This window comes from Loxodonta africana, chromosome 3, assembly GCF_030014295.1.
Source record: "Loxodonta africana isolate mLoxAfr1 chromosome 3, mLoxAfr1.hap2, whole genome shotgun sequence".
Classification (NCBI taxonomy): Eukaryota; Metazoa; Chordata; class Mammalia; order Proboscidea; family Elephantidae; genus Loxodonta; species Loxodonta africana.
In genome coordinates, this window is record NC_087344.1 from 144,813,899 (window position 1) to 144,836,485 (window position 22,587).

General features: G+C 39.4%; 1 protein-coding gene across 2 annotated transcripts in view; it reads left to right on the forward strand.

Moving 5' to 3' along the window:
* The window catches only part of EVI5 (ecotropic viral integration site 5), a 267,245-nt gene that overhangs the window by 41,686 nt on the left and 202,972 nt on the right, over nt 1-22,587 (forward strand). The window lies entirely within an intron of this gene.

Sequence of the window (22,587 nt, forward strand, 5' to 3'; positions counted from 1 at the left end):
TATGTTATTTATGCCAATTGACCTAGATATTCCCTGAGACCATGGTCCCCAGCCCTAAGCCCCACTAACCTAGTCCCTCAAGGTGTTATGTGACTTTGCCTTGGTCAAATTATGCTAACTTTCCCTATATTGTGTGTTGTCTTTCCTTTCACCAAAGTAACTCTTGTTTACTGTCTAGTTAGTGATTTATCCTCCCCACCCTCCCTACCTCCTAACCACCAAAGATTGTTTTTTTTCTGTGTGTAAACCTTTTCTTGGATTTTTATAATAGTGGTCTCATATGATATTTGTTCTATTGTGATTGATGTATTTCACTGAGCATAATGCCTCCAGATTCATCCATATTGTGGGATGATTCGTGGATTCATCACTGTTCTTTATTGTGTAGTATTCCATTGTGTGTAGGTACCATAGTTTGTTTATCCACTCATCTGTTGACAGACACTTAGGTTGTTTCCATCTTTGTGAATAATGCTGCAATGAACACGAGTGCATATGTTTATTGATGTGGTGGTCTTATTTCTCTAGGATATATTTCTAGGAGTGGGATTGCTGGATCATATGATATTTCTATTTCTAGCTTTTTAAGGTGGAGCCAGATTGTTTTCCATAGTGGTTGTACCGTTTTATAGTCTCACCAGCAGTGCATAAGAGTTCTAATTGCCTCAAAACCTCGCCAGCATTTGTCATTTTCTGTTTTTTTTTTATTTATTAGTGCCAGTAACATTGGGGTGAGATGGTATCTCATTTTAATTTTGATTTGCATTTCTCTAATGGCTAATGATCGCGAGCAATTCCTCATGTGCCTCTTAGCTGCCTGAATGTTTTCTTTGGTGAATTGTCTGTTCCTATTCTTCGCCCATTTTTTAAATTGAATTATTTGTCTTTTTGTTGTTGAGGTGTTGAAGTATTCTATAGATTTGAGAGATTAGGCCCTTGTCGGTTATGTTGTAGCTAAACGATTTTTTCCTAGTCTATAGGTTCTCTTTTTACTCTTTTGGTGAAGTCTTTTGATGAGCATGCATGTTAATTTTTAGGAGTTCCCAGTTATCTAGTTTATCTTCTAGTGTTTGTGCATTGTTAGTTACGGTTTGTATTGTATTTGTGCCATGTATGAGGGCCCCTGACTAAGGTGCGCCTGACCCAAGCCATGGTGTTTTCAATCGCATCATATGCATGTGAAAGCTGGACAATGAATAAGGAAGACTGAAGAAGAGTTGACGCCTTTGAGTTGTGGTGTTGGCGAAGAATATTGAATATACCGTGGATTGCCAAAAGAATGAACAAATCTGTCCTGGAAGAAGTGCGGCCAGAATGCTCCTTAGAGGCAAGGATCGTGAGACTGCGTCTTACATACTTTGGACATGTTGTCAGGAGGGATGAGTCTCTGGAGAAGGACATCATGCTTGGCAGAGTAGAGGGTCAGCGGAAAAGAGGAAGACCCTGAACAAGGTGGATCGACACAGTGGTTGCAACAATGAGCTCAAGCATGACAGCGATTGTAAGGATGGTGCAGGACCAGGCAGTGTTTCGTTCTGTTGTGCATAGGGTCACTATGTGTCAGAACCGACTCAATGGCACCTAACAACAGCAACAACACGAGGGCCCCAGGTGTTTTCCTCTTTTTTTCTTCCATGATCTTTACCGTTTTAGGTTTTATATTTTGGTCTTTGATCCATTTTGAATTTGTTTTTGTGTATGGTATGAGGTATGAGTCTTGTTTGGTTTTTTCTACAGACGGACATCCAGTTTTTTTTTAACTGTACTAAAGAACATTCATTTTACTAAGAAGCAAATGCCTTTTCATTCAGAGCCCATTTATTCTTACTTTAGGTACAGTGGTAACAATCTCGATTTTAAAAATTTGTAGCTGATTAGAAATAACAGATTAAAGGGCTGGGGAAGAAGCCGTTAGGAACAAGAATACTGAAAGCAGAAATGACATCTGTTCTCTGATAGTGATAGATACAGAGCAATTAAAAAGACACTCAAATAGGCACTAAATGTTGCCTTATTTAGAGTATGGGAAAACAGTTTTCAGTTGCACGTGATATTCCTGTACAGACCAGTAATTGTCACTCAGAAGGAATGCCCTGAGTTACTAAAAAGTTAAGTTATACTTTGCATAATGTCCTTAAGAAAACAAAGCATTGAAACATCCCAGATTCATTGCCGTTGAGTGGATTCTGACTCATAGTGACCCTATAGGACAGAGTAGAACTGCCTGTCTTAGGCTGGGTTCTCTAGAGAAGCAAAACCAGTGAAGCATATACATACATATAGAGAGTGAGGCTTATATCAGGGAAATGGCTCATGTGGTTGTAGAGGCTGGAATGTCCTAAGTCTGTGGGTCAGGATAGAGGCTTCTTTTGATGCAAGTGGCCACAGGGGCTGGTGAACTCAAGATCTGTAGATCGGAGAGCAGGGCTCTTGTTCACAGGCTGTGAAGATCTACAAATCCCAAAGCGGCAGGCAAGACCACATGTAAGCTGCTAGCTCATGAATTGGAGATCAGATGAACAGGAGCCAACTGCGGGATCCAGAATTAGCAAAAGCCCCCAAGCCTTGCCAGAATACCCACTTATATTCAATGCAGGCAGCATGTCCAAGGAAACCCCCTTTCAACTGATTGGCTACTCACAGCAGATCCCATCATGGAGGTGCTCACATAATATCAAATCTCATCATGGAATTGATCACATCATCATACGACTATCAAATCACTGAGCATCATGGCCCAGCCAAATTGATAAACAACCTTAACCATTATACTGGTGGTACGGCTTCCAATGCTGTCATCTTTACAGAAGGAGACTGCCACATATTTCTTTTGTGGAGAGGCTGGTGGGTTCAAACCATTGACCTTTCAGTGAGTAATGTAGTGCTTAGCCACTGTGCCACCATGGGGTTTTAATGGAATAAACTTTAGCCATTTGGAAATGGTATGGTACTCTTCATTCATTAAGAAGCACCTTGACATTTTAATTTAGAAACTGTGTTGCTAATCTGGAGGAGGTCCTGCAATCTCATTACTACTTTTGGGTATGGAGGGCATCTTGACAAACAACAGAATGGTAAATTAAAGATGTCTTAGAACATTGAGTTTTTCAAACTCTCATCTTTGGAGCCTTGGGGGTTCCTTAACATTCTCTCAAAGTGGACATCCAGTTTTGCCAGCACCATTTGTTAAAAAGACTATCTTTTCTCCATTTGATGGACTTTGGTCCTTTGTCAAAGGTCAGCTGACCATAGGTGTTACTGTTGTTATGTGCTGTTGAGTCGGTTCTGACTCATAACTCTGTGTAAACAGAACAAAGCACTGTTGGATCCTGTGCCATCCTCAGAATTATTGTTATGCTTGAGCTCATTATTACAGCCAATGTGTCAATCCGTCTTCCTCTTTCACTGACCCTCTCCTTTACCAAGCATGATGTCATTCTCCAGGGACTGGTCCCTCCTGAACATGTCCGAGGTATGTAAGATGAAGTCTCACCATCCTTGCCTCTAAGGAGCATTCTGGCTGTACTTTTTCCAAGGCAGACTTGTTCATTGTTTTGGCAGTCCATCCTGTATTCGGTATTCTTCTCTAACACCATAATTTAAGGGTGTCAATTCTTCTTCCATCTTCCTTACTTATCATCAAGCTTTCACATGCATATGAGGCAATCAAAAACACCATAGCTTGGGTCAGGGGCACCTTAGTCCTTAAAGTGGCATCATTGCTTTTTGACACTTTAAAGAGGTCATTTGCAGCAGATTTTCCCAATGCAAGTCTGTCATTTGTTTTTTTGACTGGTCCTTAAAAAAAAAAAAAAATTTTTTTTTCTTTTTTTTTTCCACGGGCATTGATTGTGGATCCAGGTAAAATGAAATCTTTGACAACTTAAATCTTTTCTCTGTTTATCATAATGTTACTTATTGGTCCAGTTGTGAGGATTTTTGTTTTCTTTATGCTGAGGTGTAATCCACACTGAAGGTTGTAGTCCTTGATCTTCATCGGTAAGTGCTTCAAGTCCTCTTCACTTTCAGCAAGCAGGGTTGTGTTATCTGCATAATGCAGGTTGTTAATGAGTCTTCCTCCAATCCTGATGCCCTGTTCTTCTTCATATAGTCCAGCTCCTCGGATTATTTGCTCAGAATACAGATTGAATAAGTGTGGTGAAAGGATGCAGCTCTGACGCACACCTTTCCTGACTTTAAACCACGCTGTATCCCCTTGTTGTGTTCAAATGACTTCCTCTTGGTCTGTGTACAGGTTCCGCATGAACACAATTAAGTGTTCTGGAATTTCCATTCTTCGCAATGTTACCCATAATTTGTTACGATTCACACAGTCCAATGCCTTTGCATAGTCAATAAAACAAAGGTAAACATCCTTCTGGTATTTTCTGCTTTCAGCCAGGATCCATCTGACATGTGCAGTGATATCCCTGGTTCCACATCCTCTTCTGAATCTGGCTTGAATTTCTGGCAGTTTCCTGTCTATGTATTGCTGCAACTGCCTTTTGTTGATCTTCAGTAAAATTTTACTTGCATGTGATATTGTTTGATAATTTCCACATTCTGTTGGATCACCTTTCTTTGGAATAGGCATAAATATGGATCTCTTCCAGTTGATTGGCCAAGTAGCTGTCTTCCAAATTTCTTAGCATAGACCGGTGAGCACCTCCAGCGGTATATCCGTTTGTTGAAACATCTCGATTGGTATTCCATCAATTCCTGGAACCTTGTTTTTTGCCAGTGTCTTCAGTGCAGCTTGGACTTCTTCCTTCAATATCATCAGTTTTTGATCATATGCTGCCCCTTGAAATGATTGAACATGAACCAATTCTTTTTGGTATAGTGCCTCTGTGTATTCCTTCCATCTTCTTTTGGTGCTTACTGCGTCATTCAGTATTTTGCCCATAGAATCCTTTACTGTTGCAACTCGAGGCTTGAAATTTTTCTTCAGTTCTTTCAGCTTAAGAAATGCTGAGTGTGTTCTTCCCTTTTGGTATTCTAACTCTAGGTCTTTGCACATGTCATTATAATACTTTACTTTTTCTCGAACTGCCCTTTGAATCTTCTGTTGAGCTCTTTTACTTCATCATTTCTTTCTTTGCTTTAGCTACTCTGTGTCCCACAGCAGGTTGCAGAGTCTCTTCTGACATTCCTTTTGGCCTTTTCTTTTTTTCCTGCCTTTTTAAATGACCTCTTTCTTTCTTCATGTATGATGTCCATCGTGCCATTCCGTAACTCGACTGGTCTTTGGTCATTAGTGTTCAATGTGTCAAATCTATTCTGGAAGTGTTCTTTAAATTCAGATGGGATATATTGAAGGTTGTACTTTGGCTCTTATGGACTTGTTTTAATTTTTTTTAGCTTCAGCTTGAACTTGGATGTGAGCAATTGATGATGTGTTCCACAGTCAGTCCCTGGCCTTCTTCTGACTGAAGATACTGAGCTTTTCTATCATGTCTTTCCACAGATGTAGTCAATTTGATTCCTGTGTATTTCGTCTGGCGAGGTCCATGTGTATATGTCATCATTTATATTATTGAAAAAAGGTATTTGCAATGAAAAAGTCATTGGTTTTGCAGAATTCTGTCATGTGATATCCACCACTGTTTCTATCACCAAGGCCATATTTTCCATCTACCAATCGTCCGTTGTTTCCAGCTTTCCCATTCCAATCACCAGTAATTGTCAGTGCACCTTGATTGCATGTTTGATCAATTTCAGATGCAGAAGTTGGTAAAAATCTTCAGTTTCTTCATCTTTGGCCTTAGTGGTTGGTGCATAAATTTGAGTAATAGTCATATTAACTGGTTTTCGTGTAGGCATATGGATATTATCCTATCACTGACAGTGTTGTACTTCAGTATGGATCTTGAAATGTTCTTTTTGATGATGAATGCAATGCCATTCCTCTTCAATTTGTCATTCCTGGCATAGTAGACTGTACGATTTTCTGATTCAAAGTGGCCGGTACCAGTCCATTTCAACTCACTAATGCCTAGGATATTGATGTTTATGCATTCCATTTTTGATGCTTTCTAATTTTCCTAGATTCATATTTCTTACATTCCATGTTCCGATTATTAATGGATGTTCGCAACTGTTACTTCTCATTTTGAGTCATGCCACATCAGGAAATGAAGGTCTGGAAAGCTTAACCCCATCCACATCATTCAGGTCGACTCTACTTTGAAGAAGCAGCTCTTTCCCAGTTGTATTTTGAGCGCCTTCCAACCTGGGGGGCTCATCCTCTGGCATTATATCAGACAGTGTTGTGCTGCTATTCATAAGGTTTTCACTGACTAATTTTTTTCACAAGTAGACCGCCAGGTCCTTCTTTCTAGTGTGTCTTGGTCTGGAAGCTCAGCTAAAACCTGTCTACCCTTGGTGAACCTACTGTATTTGATTACTGGTGGCACAGCTTGCAGCATCACAGCAACATGCAAGCCCCCACAGTATGACAAAGTGACAGACACATGGGGTTAATGGGTAGATTTTTATCTGGGCCCTTGATTCCATTGGTTTATGTGTCTGTCTTTGTACCAGTATCAGCCTGTTTTGACTACCATGGCTATATAGTAGGTTCAGAGATCAGATAGTGTGAAGCCTTCTACTTTGTTTTTATTGTTCAGTAATAATGCTTTACTTATCTGGGGTCTCTTTCCTTTCCGTATAAACTTGGTGATTAGTTTTTCTATATTGTTAATGAATGCTCTTGGTATTTGCATCAGGATTGCATTATAACTGTAGATCACTGTGGATAGGATTGACACTTTCACAATATTGAGTCTACCCATCCATGAGCATGGTCTATTTTTCCATTCGTATAGGTGTGTTTTGGTTTCTTTCAATAGTGTTTTGTAGTTTTCTTCTTCTTTTTTTTTTGGGGGGGGGTGGTTGTTGTTAATGTAAAGGCTCTGGGGTAAGAACATGCCTCCTGCGTTTGAGGAACAGCGAGTAGACCAGTGCAGTTTGAGCAGATCGATGAGGGGAATAGTAGTAGAATACGAGGTTAGAGGGATACTGGACTGGGTAGTTCATGTGATCATATGTAGGAACTTTTAGGTCATAATAAAGACTCTGACTTCTACTCTGAGTTGGATGGGAGTCACTTCTGAGCAGAAGAGGTACTTTACCTAACTTACGCTTTTAAACACCCAGTAGTTTTCTTTGTATAGGTCTTTTACATCCCTGGTTAGATTTATTCCTAAGTTTAAAAAAAAATTTTTTTTAGGGGCTATTATAAATGGTATTGTTTTCCTGATTTCCTTTTCGAAGTTGTCTTTGTTAGTATAGGAGTACAACTTATTTTTATATGCTGTTCTTGTATCCTGGTAATCTGCTGAATCTATTCTAGTAATTTTCTTGTGGCATCTTTGGGGTTCTCTCTTTATATAGGATCATACCTGCGAATAGTGAGTGATAGTTGGACTTCTTTCTTTCCAATTTGGATACCCTTTCTAACCATTTTAAGTGTACAATTCATTGGCATTAAGTACTTTCACAGTGTTGTGTAACCATCAATGCTACATATTTTCAAAATGTTTTTATCACTGCAAACAGAAACTCTGCATCCATTAAGCAATAACTCCCACTGTCTCCTCCCCACACCCCTGGTAAACCACTAATCTGCTTTGTCTCTATGAATTTGCCAATTCTAGATTGATACTTAAGGAGCGCTGGTGGTGCGGTGATTAAGCACTCTTCTTTAGCCTGTTGATGTGATAGGTTATATTAATTGATTTTGAAGTATTGAATTAGCCTTGAATACCTGGAATAAATCCCACTTGGTTGTGGTATATAATTCTTTTTACACATTGTTGGATTCAGTTGGTTAATATTTTGTTGAGAATTTTAAAAGTTTTGTTCATGATGGATATTGGTATGTAGTTTTCCTTTCTTGTGATATCTTTATATAGTTTTGGTATTAGGGTAATGCTTGCCTCATAGAATGGTACAGAAAGTGTTCCCTCTGCTTCTGTATTCTGGAATAGATTGTAGTGAATTGGTGTGATTTTTTTTTTTCTTAATAGAAACCATCTGTACCTGGTGCTTTCTTTTTTGGAAGATTAGTAATTATTGACTCAGTTTCTTTAATAGTTATAGGCCTATTGAGATAATTTATTTCTCCTTGTGTTAGTTTTGGTATATTTTGCCTTTCAACAAGATAGTCCATTTCCTCTAAGTTGATCAAATTTGTGAGCATAGAGATAACTCTTCAAATTCATAATAGAAATAATGTATTGGGTGATTATAGCTTATGGATAAGTGGAATGATTGACAACTATGAGATAAGGGATGTGAGGGAGGAATTGGGAAATAGTGTGATATAAGGTACCTCAACTACTGATGAAGCAATAAAGTCTTAATTGAAAGAGGGCTTAGAGTAGTTGTGAATCTATATTGCAAACTTCTAGGATAACCACTAAATTTTTTAAAAAAGAAGTATAATTGATATTCTAAGAGGACAAATGGAATTAATGTAACATGCTGGATTAAAATCAGACAAGGCAGAAAAAGGGGAGGTTAAAAAACAGAGAACAAATGTAGTACATGGAAAAGATTACAGTACATTATTACCTATTATGGTACCTATTAGCCAAGTCATACCAATAATCACTTAAATGGGAATGGTCTAAATACACGAATTACAATACAGAGATTGAAAGAGTAGATAAAAAAGAAGACCCAGTTTGTATATTGTCTACAAAAAAACCATTTTAAATATAAAAATAAAGATAGATTAAAAATCAAGGGATAGGGAAAAATTTACCACGCTAACGGTAATCAAAAGAAAGCTGGAGAAGTTATATTAGTTTCAGACAAAGCAGACTTGAGAACAAGAAGAATTATCAGAGATGAAGAGGGGCTTTACAGAAAAATAAGGAGCCCTTGAGGTGAAGCGGGTAAGCGCTTGGCTGCTAACTGAAAGGTCAGTAGTTCAAACCTAGAAGCAACTCCTCTGAAGAAAGGTATAGCAGTCTGCCTCCATAAAGATTGCAGCTTTGGAAACCCTATAGGGTCCTTCTACTCTGTCCTATAGGGTCACTAGGAGTTGGAATTGACTTGATGGCAATGAATTTGGTTTTTTTGTTTTACGTGAAGATAAAGGGGTCTTTTCCCCAAGAAGATTTAATAGTCCGTGAGGTAAAAACTTACAGAACTGCAAAGGGAAATAGACAAACCTACTATTATCATTGGAGACTTTAACACCTCCCTTCCAGTAATTTATAGACCCAGCAGGCAGAAGATTTTTAGTGCAAATATAGCTGAACTGAACAGCACCATCAGTCAACTGGATTTAATCAGCCTTTTAGAATACTTCATTCAACAACAGTAGAAAACATATTCTTTTTAAGTTCACATAGAGCATTCACTGAGGTAGACCCATGTTCTGGGTGATAAAATACACCTTAACAAATTTGAAAAAGGAAAAATCATACAAAGTATGTCCTCAGACAACAGTGGAATTAAATTAAAAATCAATAGCAGAAATTAAAAAAAAAAAAAAGCAACCCAAACCCATTGCCATCGAGTCAGTTCTGACTCATGGCGACCCTGTAGGACACAGTAGAACCACCCCATAGAATTTCCAAGGAGTGCTTGGTGGATTTCAACAGCTGACCTTTTGGTTAGCGGCCGTAGCACATAACCACTATGCCACCAGTGTTTCCCGAAGACAGCTGGAGAATCTCAAAATATGTGGAGATTAAACAGCACACTCTAAATAACACATAAGACAAAGGTGAAATCTTGAGAGAAATTTAAAAGTATTTTGAAGTAAGATGAAAATACAATTTATCAAAATTTGTGGGATACAGTGAAAGCAGCGTTAGAGAAAAATTTATAGCATTGAATGCATGTGTTAGAACAGGAAAAAAGATGTAAAATCAGTATTCTAAGGCTCTGCTTTAAGAAACTAAAGAAGAGCAGTATAACCTAAAGCAAGCAGAAGAAAAGAAATAAAAAAAATTATAGCAGAAATCGGCAAAATTGAAAACACGAAAACAGTAGAAAAAATCAACAAAACCAGAAGCTGGTTCTTTGAAAAGCAATAAAATCGATAAACTTCTAACCAGGCTAAGCAAGAAAAAAAAGAAGATACTACTAATTCTAGGAGTGAAAGTGTTAAGTCTTATCAACTCTTAGTCTTGAATTCCTTATCTCTAAAAACCCACATTTAGAATTGTAAGTGAGCATTATATGTGATAATATTAAGTGATTTGAAAAGTTCTGAAAAAATAAAATGCTGAATTGGTGAATCAGCCCCGATACTATAAAACAATCTAATTCAACACTGACAAAAATTAACCCTAACAGATCAGTTACCTGAATTGTACTAGGTATAAAATCAAACAAAGTTAATGTCTGTTGGAAAGTAAGGTTTGGAAAGTAAGCTTCCAACCTTCTGGAAGCTCCAGCCTTCAAGACTCAGTCTGAGTCAGCAAGTCACAAGAATAAAGGTCATGATGATAGGAATGGGAATATTCTGCAACTTCTGTTTCTTTATCAAAAGGAGCCCTGGCGGTGCAGTGGTTAATCACTTGGCTGCTAACTGAAAGATCAGCAGTTCAAACCCATCAGCTGCTCCACAGGAAAAAAATGTGACAGTTTGTGTCAGTAAATATTACAACCTTGGAAACCCCATGGGCCAGTTCTCCTGTGTCCTGTAGGGTCGCTATGAGTTGGAATCGACTCCACAGTAATGAGGTTTTGTTTTTGATTATTTATCAGATGATCATTAGTGACCATATGCATTGAAAATATTTGGCCTACTGTCGATAGTGGTTAAAGAATCTTAAGCCAAACTGCCTACATTTGATACTTATTAACTTTATGACCTTATGCAAGTTGTTTAACTTCTCTGTGTTACCATTTCCTCACTTGTGAATGGGGACACTAGTGATACTTACATTGTAGTGTTTTGACGATTAAATGAGTTAATACATATAACATACTTAGAACAGTGCCTTACACAACTTAAATGCTCAAAAGTCAACTCCGACTCATAGTTACCCCATAGGACAGAATAGAACTGCTCCATAGGGTTTCCAAGGATGCAATCTTTACAGAAACAGACTGCCACATTGCCAGGTCCTTCTCCCATGGAGCCACTGAGGGGTTTGAACTGCCCACCTTTCGGTTAGCAGCCGAGTGCTTAACCATTGCACCACCATGGCTCCTTCTATACAGTGAAGTTATATCTAATGCAGAGGTTAACGTAAGCACAGAAGGCTGGTCAGAATTTCACTTCAAAGTCCCTAAAAACCGTACGATGTGGAAACTGATATACTAGCTCTCAGTACTAAGTCCAAGCCTGCCAAACAATAAACAAATATACTGAAGGATAAACAGCAGTCTTCACAACCTTACGTTGTATTCTGAAGAAAAACAAAGTAAGGCAAGGGCATAGAGAATGATGGAAGTACTATTTTAGGTACTTTACCAGAGGAATATACAAAATACAGGAATAATGACAGGGAAGGAGACTGTTTTCAGTTAGAACAATTACCCATGCTTTGCATAGTGATATATACAGAATAAATGCTCTGTAAATATTAGTTGATTAGATGTTTGCATGTATGTCTGACACTTAGAAGTGAGTCCGATAAAAAATGAAGCCAAGATCATGACCGGTGTGCTGCTTTGGTCTGTTCATCTAAGGAAGGAAAATGAGATATGACTGGCAGTGCCTCATGACCCTCAGCTTTGTGAAAATCTGAGTGTAAGAAAATATCAGGAGAGATGACTCCAGAAGAGAGAAGGAAACAGAGAAAAGGGTGAGTGTAAGCACAGATTTAGAGGGGTGTGCACGGAAGACACGTTGGAGAAGCTAACAAGAAACAGAAGGTAAAGCAGTTTTGTGGTGTGGTGCGGTGTGGTGCGGTGCGGTGGTGGTAAAAAGTCTTAGGCCTCAATAGCCCTTGAAAGCATTTGAGATTCTGTGGAAAAAGCCGCTTGGCACTGGTGCTTGTACTTCTTTTTTTTTTAATTTTTATTGTACTTTAAGTGAAGGTTTACAAATCAAGTCAGTCTTTCACACAAAAACTTACATACACTTTGCTACATACTCCCAATTGCTTTCCCCCTAATGAGACAGCCCGCTCTCTCCTTCTACTCTCTTTTCGTATCTGTTTCACCAGCTTCTAACCCCCTCTACCCTCTCATGTCCCCTCCAGGCAGGAGATGCCAACATAGTCTCAAGTGTCCACCTGATCCAAAAAGCTCATCCTCACCAGCATCCCCCTCCATCCTGTTGTCCAGTCCAATCCATGTCCAAAGAGTTGGCTTCAGGAATGGTTCCTGTCCTGGGCCAACAGAAGGTCTGGGGGCCATGACCACCAGGGTCCTTCTAGTCTCAGTCAGACCATTAAGTCTGGTCTTATGAGAATTTGGGGTCTGCATCCCACTGCTCTCCTGCTCCCTCAGGGGTTCTCTGTTGTGTTCCCTGTCAGGGCAGTCATCGGTTGTAGCCAGGCAACATCTAGTTCTTCTGGTCTCAGGCTGATGTAGTCTCTGGTTCATGTGGCCCTTTCTGTCTCTTGGGCTCGTAATTACCTTGTGTCCTTGGTGTTCTTCATTCTTCTTTGGTCCAGGTGGGTTGAGACCAATTGATGCATTTTAGATGGCTGCTTGCTAGCATTTAAGACCCCAGATGCCACTTTTCAAAGTGGGATGCAGAATGTTTTCTTAATAGATTTTATTATGCCCATTGACTTAGATGTCCCCTGAAACCATGGTCCCCAGACCCCTGCCCCTGCTACGCTGGCCTTCGAAGCATTCAGTTTATTCGGGAAACTTCTTTGCTTTTGGTTTAGTCCAGTTGTGCTGACCTCCCCTGTATTGCATGCTGTCTTTCCCTTCACCTCAAGTAGTTCTTATCTACTGTCTAATTAGTGAATGCCCCTCGTTCCCTCCCTCTCCCCTCTCATAACCACAAAAGAATGTTTTCTTCTCAGTTTAAACTATTCTTCAAGTTCTTAAAATAGTGGTCTTATAAAAAATTTGTCCTTTTGCAACTGACTAATTTCACTCAGCATAATGCCTTCCAGGTTCCTCCATGTTATGAAATGTTTCACAGATTCTTCACTGTTCTTCATTGATGAGTAGTATTCCATTGTGTGAATATACCATAATTTATTTATCCATTCATCCATTGATGGGCACCTTGGTTGCTTCCATGTCTCTGCTATTGTAAACAGTGCTGCAGTAAACATAGGTGTGCACATATCTGTTTGTGTAAAGGCTCTTATTTCTCTAGGATATATTCCAAGGAGTGGGATTGCTGGACCGTATGGTAGCTCTATTTCTAGCTTTTTAAGGAAGCGCCAAATCGATTTCCAAAGTGGTTGTACCATTTCACATTCCAGCAGCAGTGCAGAAGTGTTCCAATCTGTCCACAGTGTCGCCAACATTCATTATTTTGTGTTTTTTGGATCAATGCCAGCCTTGTTGGAGTGAGATGAAATCTCATTGTAGTTTTGATATGCATTTCTCTAATGGCTAATGATCGTGAACATTTCCTCATGTATCTATTAGCTACCTGAATGTCCTCTCCTGTTTTTCTTTTTTCAGTTTGGCCAGTGGTTTATCAATTTTGTTGATTTTTTTCAAAAAACCAGCTTTTGGTCTTGTTAATTCTTCTAGTAGTTTTTCTGTTTTCTATTTCATTTAGTTCTGCTCTGATTTTTATTGTTTGTTTTCTTCTGGTGTCTGTGGGTTTTTTTGTTGCTCTCTATTTGTTCAAGTTGTAGGGATAACTCTTTGATTTTGGCCCTTCTTTATGGACATGTGCATTTATTGATATAAATTGGCCTCTGAGCACCACTTTTGCTGTTTCCCAAAGGTTCTGATAGGAAGTGTTTTCATTCTCATTGGACTCTCTGAATTTCTTTATTCCATCCTTAATGTCTTCTATAATCCAGTCTTTGTTGAGCAGGGTATTGTTCAGCTTCCACGTATTTGATTTCTTTTCCCTGCTTTTCCTGTGATTGATTTCCACTTTTATGGCCTTATGGTCAGAGAAGATGCTTTGTAATATTTCAGTGTTTTGGATTCTGCTAAGGCTTGCTTTATGACCTAACAAGTGGTCTATTCTAGAGAATGTTCCATGTACGCTAGAAAAGAAAGTATACTTGGTTGCTGTTGGGTGGAGTGTTCTGTATATGTCTACGAGGTCAAGTTGGTTGATTGTGGCATTTAAATCTTCCGTGTCTTTATTGAGCTTCTTTCTGGATGTCCTGTCCTTCACCAAAGTGGTGTGTTGAAGTCTCCTACTATTATTGTGGAGCTGTCTGTCTCACTTTTTAATGCTGATAGAGTTTGTTTTACGTATCTTGCAGCCCTGTCATTGGGTGCATAAATATTTAATATGGTTATACCTTCTTGGTGTATTGTCCCTTTAATCATTATATAGTATCCTTCTGTATCCTTTATGATGGATTTAAGTTTAAAGTCTATTTTGTCAGAAATTAATATTGCCACTCCTGCTCTTTTTTTTTATAATTTTTATTGAGCTTCAAGTGAACGTTTACAAATCAAGTCAGTTTGTCACATATAAGTTTATATACACCTTACTCCATACTCCCACTTTCTCTCCCCCTAGTGAGTCAGCCCTTCCAGTCTCTCCTTTCGTGACAGTGTTGCCAGCTTCCAACCCTCTCTACCCTCCCATCTCCCCTCCAGACAGGAGATGCCAACACAGTCTCAAGTGTCCACCTGATACAAATAGCTCACTCTTCATCAGCATCTCTCTCCTACCCACTGTCCAGTCCCTTCCATGTCTGATGAGTTGTCTTCGGGAATGGTTCCTGTCCTGGGCCAACAGAAGGTTTGGGGACCATGTCCGCTGGGATTCCTGTAGTCTCAGTCAGACCATTAAGTCTGGTCTTTTTGTGAGAATTTGGGGTCTGCATCCCACTGATCTCCTGCTCCCCCAGGGATTCTCTGTTGTGCTCCCTGTCAGGGCAGTCATCAGTTGTGGCCGGGCACCAACTAGTTCTTCTGGTCTCGGGATGATGTAAGTCTCTGGTTCATGTGGCCCTTTCTGTCTCTTGGGCTCTTAGTTATCGTGTGACCTTGGTGTTCTTCATTCTCCTTTGCTCCAGGTGGGTTGAGACCAATTGATGCATCTCAGATGGCCGCCTGTCAGCATTTAAGACCCCAGACACCACATTTCAAAGTGGGATGCAGAATGTTTTCATAATAGAATTATTTTGCCAATTGACTTAGAAGTCCCCTTAAACCATGGTCCCCAAGCCCCCACCCTTGCTCCGCTGACCTTCAACGCCTTCAGTTTATTCCGGAAACTTCTTTGCTTTTGGTCCAGTCCAGTTGAGCTGACCTTCCATGTATTGAGTATTGTCCTTCCCTTCACCTAAAGTAGTTCTTATCTATTAGCTAATCAGTAAAAAACCCTCTCCCACCCTCCCTCCCTCCTCCCCTCGTAACCACAAAAGTATGTGTTCTTCTCAGTTTATTCTGTTTTTCGAGATCTTATAATAGTGGCCTTATGCAATATTTGTCCTTTTGCCTCTGACTAATTTCACTCAGCATAATGCCTTCCAGGTTCCTCCATGTTATGAAATGTTTCACAGATTCGTCACTGTTCTTTATCGATGTGTAGTATTCCATTGTGTGAATATACCACAATTTATTTAACCATTCATCCGTTGATGGACACCTTGGTTGCTTCCAGCTTTTTGCTATTGTAAACAGAACTGCAATAAACATGGTTGTGCATGTATCTGTTTGTGTGCAGGCTCTTATTTCTCTAGGGTATATTGCGAGGAGTGGGATTTCTGGGTTGTATGGTAGTTCTATTTCTAACTGTTTAAGATAACGCCAGATAGATTTCCAAAGTGGTTGTACCATTTTTCATTCCCACCGTCCTGCTCTTTTTTGATTATTGTTTGCTTGGTATATTTTTTTCTATCCTACGAGTTTTTGTTTGTGTCTCTAAGTCTAAGGTGTGTCTCTTATAGGCAGCTTATAGACGGATCTTGTTTTTCTAATCCATTCTGTCTCTTTGTTGCTGCATTTTGTCTATTTACAGTCAGCGTAATTATGGATAGGTATGAATTTAGTGCTATCATTTTGATGTCTTTTTTGTGTGTTGTTGACAGTTTCTTTTTCCCGCTTAATTTTGTGTGCTGAGTAGATTGTATATTGTCCTTTCCTCATATTTGTTGTTGTTGATTTTGTTTCTGCTGAGTCTCTATTTTTTTCTTGTATTTAATTTTGATGAGTAGGATAGTTTGTCTCCTTTTGGTTAACTTATTATTTACCCCTATTTTTCTAAATTTACAACTAACTTTTATTTCTTTGTATCGCCATATCTTCTTCTCCATATGGAAGGTGTATGATTACATTTCTTAGTCCCGCTTTATTATTTTAATGTTGTCTTCTTTTATGTAATAACATCGCTGTTACCCTGTTTTGAGCTTTTTGTTTTGTTTTGTTTTTTGTAACCTTGCTTGTTCTTTCGGATTTCCCTGTCTGGTTTGACTTCTGGTTGCCCTGCCCAGTGTTCTAGTCTTGGGTTGACACCTGATATTACTGATTTTCTAACCAAAGAACACCTTTTATTATTTCTTGTAGTTTTGGTTTGGTTTTTACAAATTCCCTAAACTTGTGTTTATCTGGAAGTGTCCAAATTTCACCTTCATATTTAAGAGACAGTTTTGATGGCTATATGATTTTTGGTAGGCAATTTTTTTCCTTCAGTTTTTTAAATATGTCATCCCATTGCTTTCTTGCCTGCATGGTTTCTGCCAAGTAGTCCGAGCTTATTCTTATTGGCTCTCCTTTGTAGGTGACTTTTCGTTTACTCCTTGCTGCTCTTATAATTCTCTCTTTATCTTTGTTTTTGGCAAGTTTGATTATAATATGACTTGGTGACTTTCTTTTCAGATCTACATTATGTGGAGTTCGATGAGCATCTTGGATAGATATCTCCTCATCTTTCACGTTATCAGGGAAGTTTTCTTCCAACAAATCTTCAACAATTTTCTCTGTATTTTCTGTTATCCCTCCCTGTTCTGGTACTCCAATCACTTGTAGGTTATTTCTCTTGATATAATCTCACATGATTGGTAAGTTTTCTTCATTTTTTGAAATTCTTTTATCTGATTTTTGTTCAAATATATTAGTGCCAGGTGATTTATCTTCGAGTTCAGAAATTCCAGCTTCTACTTGCTCAATTCTGCTCCTCTGACTTTCTATTGAGTTGTATAATTTTGTAATTCTATTGTTAATCTTCTGAATTTCTGATTGCTGTCTGTCTATGGATTTTTCCAGCATATTAAACTTTTCGTTATGTTCTGAATAATCTTTCTGATTTCTTCATTTGCTTCATCTGTGTGTTCCTTGGCTTGTTCTGCGTATTGCCTCATTTCCTTCTTGATGTCTTGAAGGGTTCTGTATATTAAACTTTTGTATTCTGCGTCTGGTAATTGCAGGAATGTACTTTCGTCTAGAAGATCCCTGATTTCTTTGTTTTGAGAACCAGTTGAGGTGATCACGGGCTCTTTATTTGTGTGACTTGATACCGACTGTTGTCTCCGAGCCATCTATAAGTTATTGTATTAGTTTATGCTTGCTTACTGTGTCGTAGCTGCTTGCTTTGTTTTGTTTTGGTATACCACTATGGGTTGCTTGAGTGAGTTAGCTTGGTTATTTTCACCTTTGGAGCTCTGTTGTCCTGTCCCCAGCTGGCTAGAGCTGTTACCAGGTATATCAGTCTAGGATTCCATTCATTTTTCTTGTATGAATTCATCTCAGGTTTCCAGGTAGCTGATCATCAAGTGTGTGGTGCAGGCTCTGTCCTACAGTCTTAGAGGGGCAGGGGTGATTGGCGTATATACCAGTATCTAATTGCTGCAGGGAGTCACGCTCTGAACAAGGCAGGGGGCTTAGAACCGACCACCGAGTGTCTCTGAGGAAAACGCGCCCCTGTTCCCTAGAACGTGCAGGTGGGTGGGTTCTGCCAAGGGACCATGGGCACCGAAAGTTTTTGGTTGTAAGGACTGGGAGGTACCAGTTATTCTTTGGACCCCTGTCACGGGTGGCTGGGTGACCTGAGTAGAGCTACTAGTCCTTAGGTCCCTGATGTGGGTAGGTGAGGACCTTGTTTAATAGGCAAAGCAATGTCAAACATCAAACACCCACCTCTCCACTGCACAGCTGAAGTGGTTGGAGTTTGCCATCAAGGACCCATTCTCCCGAAATAGGCCCACACAGGTCCATGCAGAAGGGAAAGGTGCTCAGTGTGCACGGATGGTTTATGCCTGGACAGGAGCCACTTCTGTCTTGAGCTCCCCTGGTTTTTGGAGCTAGTAAATTATCTTTTACCCGCAACTGCAAATTTTTTCCCTCCTCAAGGCCAGGAAGAAGGCTGTAGGTGCTCAACAGGGCCTATCTCAGGCCCAGGGATTCAGCCGCTGAAGCTGGCTTGGGGATGGGGGAGCGGGGCGCGTTAAAATGTACGGAAGTACTTAGCTTTTGCTGGGAGTGCTGTTCTTCTCAGATTCCGGAGGTGTGAATGGGCTGTGCGGCTGGCTGCTTCTCCTTGAGGAAACTGCGACCGAACACTTGTATCAGCCCGCCGCCGCTCAGGGAATGGTTCCTGAGGGCTCCCCACGATTCAGGTCCGGTAACTCCTCTCCACTTCTGAACAGTCTTTTCCTCCCCCTGCCCCTGAGTTCATTGTCTAAGCTTGCCTTCGATGCTCAGGGCTACCAGCTTGTCACAAATATACTCAATTCACTTGTTTTTTCAGGCCTTTGTTTTTTTAGTTGTAAGAGGGCTTGCCAGAAGTATCTTTGTAGTCCTCCATCTTGGTTCCACCTCCCCTGCTTGTACTTCTTAAAGATAGATTGTAAAGTGATAATAGATTGTGAACTGTTTATTTAGAGAAGCTGTAGGAGTCCTGGTGGTACAGTGGTTAAGCACTTGACTGCTAACCAAAAGATCAGAGGTTCAAACCCACCATCTTCCCTGCAGGAGAAAGATGTGGCAGTCTGCTTCCATAAAGACAAACAGCCTTGGAAGCTGTATGGGGCAGTTCTTTTCTCTCCTATAGGGTTGCTATGAGTTGGAGTTGACTTGAGAACAATGGGTTGGTATACCAAAGTGAACTATATTATAAAAGTCATCTTATTTATGTGTTCATTAATAAATAGATATTAAAAATGGTGTAGACTTTTTCAGGAAAGACAAAAAATAGAATTGTAAAATAATTGGTTAATCTTAAAAGAGAAAATTGGCATTTATTATGTCTTAGTCATCTAGTGCTGCTATAACAGAAATATCACAAGTGGATGGCGTTAACAAAAAGAAATTTATTCTCTCACAGTTTAGGAGACTAGAAGTCTGAATTCAGGCTCCAGAGGAAGGCTTTCTGTCTCTGTTGGCTCTGGGAGAAGGTCCTTGTCATCAATCTTCCCTTCTCAGCACAAGGACTTCAGGTCCAAAGGATGCAAGCTCTTGGCTCTACTTTCTTGGTCATATGGGGCGCCCATGTCTCTCTGCTGACTTCTCTCTTTTATATCTCAAGAGATTGGTTTAAGACACAACCTAATCTTGTACATTCAGTCTAGTCTCATTAACGTATCTGTCTCTAATCCTGCCTTATTAACATCATAGAGGTAGGATTTACAACACATAGGAAAATCACATCAAATGACAAAATGGTGGAGAATCACACAATACTGGGAATCATGGCCTAGCCAAGTTGACACATTTTTGGGGGACACAATTTAGTCCATAACAGTATGCAGCTAAAATGTTTACACTGTGAAATGTGTAGTGCCAACACTAAGGAATTTGACTTTTGACATGTAAAGACTTAGGGGACTTTTGACTTCCTGTGTCATAGCACAGGAATTCATACTCACGCTGCCTCTTCAGCCACAAAACGCCCTTTACCCAAAGGGAATATTGTGCCCTAGGAATGGGATCCAGCGTCACAATATAATTTAGGAAGTAATTAACCATACCTGTTGCTTTTTCTCCCCTGTGATTTTGGGTGTTAGATTGGAATCGTTAAAAATAGCCCTTTTTGGGAGTTAAGGGCATCCTTTTAAGTTCTAATAAAATATACAATGATATAATAGCCATTAATATTTGTTATTGGAGATCCTATTCAAACATTGTAGTAATACCTGCTGTTACTAATTGAGATATAATTCACATATGCTAAGATTTACCCCTTAAACTGTATAATTCAGTGGTATTTAGTATATTCGCAAGTTGTCCGATCATCACCACTCTCCAATTCCAGAATATTTTCGTCACCTCAAAAAGAAACCCTGTACCCATTAGCAGCCACTCCCCATCCCCCCTCCCTCTGTCCCCTGGCAACCACTAATCTACTTTCTATAGATTTGCCTGTTCTGGACATTTCATATAAATGAAATCATACATATGTGGCCTTTTGTGTCTGATTACTAAGGCTTTTTAATGATGGTTTAAACCTTTTCAAGGTATATTCACTTTAAAAAATATATGTGTACCACCTCTATGAGGTAGAGAGGAACTTTGTGACATAGTTGTATTGACAGATTTATTATGTCTTCATGGCCTCAACTTACCACAGGATGAGAAGAGGTTCAGAGACAGCAGGGTGGAAGTTTGAAAAAGTGGAGTTAAAAGAAAAATAGGACATGATGGTATATAAAAAATAATTCAGTCTTGTGGAATTTCTAGAACCATGAGCATTAGCCTTTATTAAAGTGCAATGGCAATTAAACATTCCAGCTATATTTAAGAATTTAAAGTCTGAAGATGGGCTGTTTTTGAACATCGCTGAATCACATTTCAACAAGGTTGAAAGAATGTCAGAACTGTGCTCCTGGTTATCACAAACTCTTTCAATGGGAGCCCACTGCAACACTGTGCAGAAGGGGTATGATACATTTGTTTTAATAAATTAAATAATAGGTGTCCTTTGCCTTTGCAGCAATTAAATTGAGTAGGGGACTTTTGGGGCCCTGGTGGCACAGTAGTTTAGTGTTTGGCTGCAGACCAAAAGGTCAACAGTTTGAGTCCACTAGCCACTCCTTGCAAACCCCATGGGGCGGTTCTGCCTGTCCCATAGGGTCTCTATAAGTCTGAATGAACTTGATGGCAATGGGTTTGGTTTTTTAAGGAAACTTTCCAATATTAGAAATGTAAACTGTTAATTCCTAAAAGTTGTAAGTATATTTAAATTTAATGGTTGGTATTAGTAAAGTGTAACATTTTTCTATAGGATTTTATAATTTTGATTTTTTGGTTTTAAATATTATAGTGTGCTTTTAGGATGTAAATTGGCGCTGTCTTCACAATTGAGTTCGTAGTTCTATCTCTAGAGAAGCTCAACTGCATAATGAATGACAGTGGGCTACCTTGCTGCCTGCCGTGGCTCCGACCATTTTCTGGCACAAAGAAAATTTTGGCGAAATTTTTCTTTGGTTCCTGTTTCTGATATTTTGCCCTGATGTACTGTGCTGGTCTGTGCACTGGTAAGGACTTCTTTTGCCTGGAAGCAGGCCAAGATGACCTGCTTGTTGCTTCTTTTCCTTGAGCCCCATACTTCATCCTGCTTATCTTCTTGGGGATTGCGCCTCTTCCCTAAACAATAAGAGCCCCCTCGTCCCTTCTTTAATACCATTCCCAAAAGAAGTTAAGTTCTAAGAGGGAGATGTTATTGAAAACGAAAAGAAAGCGAGGGGTTATCTTGCCCTTATTCAGTGCTTGTAACCAAATCTTTGTCTCTACATGTTCCTTCCTCATATATAGCGACTTAACTCTGCCCTTAGAATTCCTTTTCCATTTTATCCTTTATCTACATCGAATCTTCCTGGTTGAGGTAGAAGAAGTGAGGGCAGAGGGATAGAAAGCCACATATGTCTTGAGGTGAGGAGGGAAGCCTTAGGCTCCTGCTACCAGAAGTCTGGATAGTATTTTTATTTGGGTGTATATATTAGTGTTTTAATTTGTGTGTGTGTGTGAACAGTAATATTTAAGCCGAGGTTAGCTAAGGATATGTTGATTCAGAAAATAATCTATGGTGCTTTACTCATTTATTGTATGAAATTTCGGATCTTCTCAAAGTACATAAAAATATTTCATAGTTTATTTATAGCCTTTACATGTCTAACCACTTCACAAAAAGCTCTTTTTATGATAGTTTTTTAAGAAATGTTGTTGTTGTTGGCTGCCATTGAGTTGGCCCGATTCATGGCGACCCCATGCGTTACAGAGTAGAGTGGCTCCATAGGGTTTTCTTGGCTGTGATCTTTACAGAAGCAGTTTGCCAGGCCTTTCTTCCATGGAGTCAGTTGGTGGGTTCACATCATCAAACTTTAGGTTAGCAGCTGATCATAAACCACTTGTGCCATCCAGGTTCCCTTAAAAAACTTGTTATAGCTTATTTTGTAAACTCACATTATTAAAAATGTTTAGTTTTGCATAGGCATTCAATTATGTTTACTGTTCACATTCTTTTTCTGTTACCGAAGTGGTGAATGTCTTGTGAATGTTATTTATGTACATTTTCTCTTCTAGCTGAATTTGTGTACTTAATCTGGTTAGGAGTATGGCATGATT